General features: G+C 32.7%; 1 pseudogene across 1 annotated transcript; it reads left to right on the top strand.

Moving 5' to 3' along the window:
• Positions 1–335: 335 nt before the first annotated feature.
• Positions 336–2,777, top strand: LOC150038405 (receptor-like protein EIX2; annotated as a pseudogene). Its single transcript, XR_016525559.1, has one exon. The product of XR_016525559.1 is annotated as a receptor-like protein EIX2 (transcript).
• Positions 2,778–3,124: the final 347 nt, after the last annotated feature.

Below are 3,124 nucleotides of genomic sequence, written 5' to 3' on the forward strand. Positions count from 1 at the left end.
GTCTATCAGTACATATTATTATTATTATTATTTTTTTTGCTATTTCGATTAATAGTTTGACATTTTATCTATCTGTGAAAATTTTCCGTCTTATATTCATTGACAACAAAAACATAACTCAATAATTAACTTATACTTCTCTCCTAAAGTCGGAGATTCAAATATTCATTCTCGTTATATTAAAAAAATAAAATCTATATTCTTAAAGAAAATAAAATAAGTTTCAAACAATTATTTTGTAAAAAAAAAATAAATAAATAAATATGCATCATCTTTTCCATCCAAATGAAGAGTAAATAATGTTACCAATAGCCTAAAAGTTAATAATCTAAAGGTTTATGGTTTAAATTCTCCGAACTAGGACCCCAGTTGGTTTGATCCCAATCCCAATTATAAAATAAATGGAAGAGATGGGATATTTTTTCATTCCATCAGCCAAAATGATATCTCTGACTGTAATATGGTATTTTACTTCCATCCAATGTTTGTTCCTTCTGCTTTCCATGCCAGCAAATAATCTTGCACTGGAAATCAAATGCATGGAAAGCGAAAGACAAGCCCTGTTATCCTTGAAGCAAAACCTCATAGATAGATATGATTTTCTCTCTTCTTGGAGAACACAAGCCAATCCCAAAGCCAATGATGATTGTTGCAATTGGAGAGGTGTTGGTTGTAGCAACAATACAGGTGCTGACCATTATAATATCATAAGCCTTGATCTTCACAATAAAGGTTTGATGGGTGAGGTTGGTTCTTCCTTAACTCAATTATTGCATCTCACCTACTTAGATCTTAGTTATAATCAGTTTGATCAAATCTTGATTGAGGATATTGGTTCTCTTATCAATTTGAATTACCTCAACTTGTCCTATAACAAGTTGAGTGGAAGTATTCCTCAAAGTTTGGGACAATTATCCAACTTAGAGTATTTGAATCTTCAGTCTAATTTATTGGAGGGTGAAGTTTCTGAAGTTCATTTCTCAAAGCTTAAAAATTTAAAAGCTTTGGATCTATCTGACAACTTGTTGAGATTAACCTTCAACTCAGCTTGGGTTCCTCCTTTTCAACTGCAATCAATAAGTTTGAGAAATTGTACATTGGGCCCATATTTTCCCAAATGGCTTCAAACACAAAAGTTCTCTGTTCTTGATATTTCAGAAAACAGAATTTCAGACAAGATTCCCAGATGGTTTTGGAATAACTTGTCCCCAAACTTATTGTTTCTTGATGTTTCCAACAATCATATCAAGGGGGAAATCCCAAATTTGTCCTTGAAATTCAAAAGGATGCCTGTGATCATTTTGGGAGTGAATGAATTTGAGGGTAAAATTCCAGCCTTTCTTTTTGGAGCACAAAACCTTGACCTTTCGACAAATGAATTTTCAGACATATCTGGTTTGTGTGAAGTCAACTACTCGTCCCCTTTATATCTCTTGGATACTTGCGGCAACAAAATGTCTGGCCAACTCCCTAATTGTTGGAACCATATGCTCAATTTAGAATCCTTAAGTTTGGCCTATAATTATTTTTCTGGAGACATTCCAGTCTTTGAGTAATCTCACAAGACTGAAATCTCTAAATTTGCGAGAGAATTATTTCTCTGGGGAGTTTCCTTCTTGGTTTAACTTCACAGATTTGACACTCTTTGATGCAGTTGACAACAATTTATCTGGAAATTTACCGTCATGGATCGGATCAAGATTGCCAAATTTGGTTCGTTTGCTTCTCAAGTCAAATCACTTTCATGGAAACTTACCTTCAAGTCTTTGCAACCTCAGAAGGATTGAAGTATTGGACATTTCACTCAATTATGATATTTCAGGAAGCATACCAACTTGCATCTATAATTTTGATGTCTTGACAAAAACGTTTAATCCATCAACTGTTCCTGATTACATGAGAGATTTGGTCATGATGTGGAAAGGCAAAGAGATGGAATTTCATGGTAGAAATTTACAGCTTCAAAGGAGTATTGACCTGTCTAGCAACCGTCTGACAGGAGAAATTCCTAAAGAAATCACACAGCTTGTTGGTTTAATTTCTTTGAATCTCTCGAGGAATGAGTTAACAGGTCAAATTCCTTACAACATAGCTCAACTTCAATCGTTGGATTTTTTGGATCTATCGAGAAATAATTTGTGTGGTTCAATTCCTTCTAGTTTTTCTCAAATGCCCAGATTGAGTGTGTTGGATCTGTCCTACAATAACCTTTCAGGAAATATTCCCATTGGAACTCAACTTCAAAGCTTTCCAATTTCTTCCTATGAAGGCAACCCTTTTCTTCATGGAGATCCAATTAAGAAGTGGGAGCTGAGCAACAACAATAATACTCATGTTGAGGATAATAATGAAACTGAAGACAAATTCCTAATGCTAGATCTGCTTATTGCCATTTCTTCTGGATTTATAATTGGATTTTGGGGAATCTTTGGCAGTCTTCTACTCTTTAAGAGATGGAGATATACCTACTTTAGGTTTTTAAGAAATATAATTGAGAAAGTTTTCTGAAGGAAATTAAGACCAGGTATTTTCTCTTCATTTACAATTGATGAAGAGTCTTTTCTTTTCTTTTCTTTTCTTTTCTTTTTTTAATAAATATGCCTAATTAATATTTGATTTTTTTTGTTTGTTTGTTTGTTGGGCACGCTACGGAGATGTGTACAGTTGTTTCAAGCATGGAAGTTAGTTATTTGGCTTGCTGTTTCGCCTTAGTTTGTAGGTTTTCCGTATCATTTAGCTTGTTATTCATCTTCAATTTTAATAGTGTGCATTATTCTCTTTCTATTTTATCAATAAAAATTTTATTTTCGAAAAAGAAGAACAAAAAGAAGAAGCATGTTGTTTAGCAAAGAATTTTCCCATTTGGTTAATTGAAGTTATTAAGAAAAATTTGATTCATTCTAAGCATAGGTTAACTGGGTTAAAATCGACATAGACAATAGCAACTCCATGAAGAACTTAGATCTTTTAGTCATATTGACCCAATAGAATAAAGCCAAAATTAAGATAATATAAGATAGATCGAGATAATTTGAGATAATATAAAATAAAATAAATTAAAATAGGATAAGATTTCATCTCACTTAGGATTAGGAAAATCTCATATCTTAATCTTGGTAGATTT

This window comes from Benincasa hispida, chromosome 1 (genome assembly GCF_027475165.1).
Source record: "Benincasa hispida cultivar pf3 chromosome 1, pf3_genome.v1.1, whole genome shotgun sequence".
Taxonomy (NCBI): domain Eukaryota; kingdom Viridiplantae; phylum Streptophyta; class Magnoliopsida; order Cucurbitales; family Cucurbitaceae; genus Benincasa; species Benincasa hispida.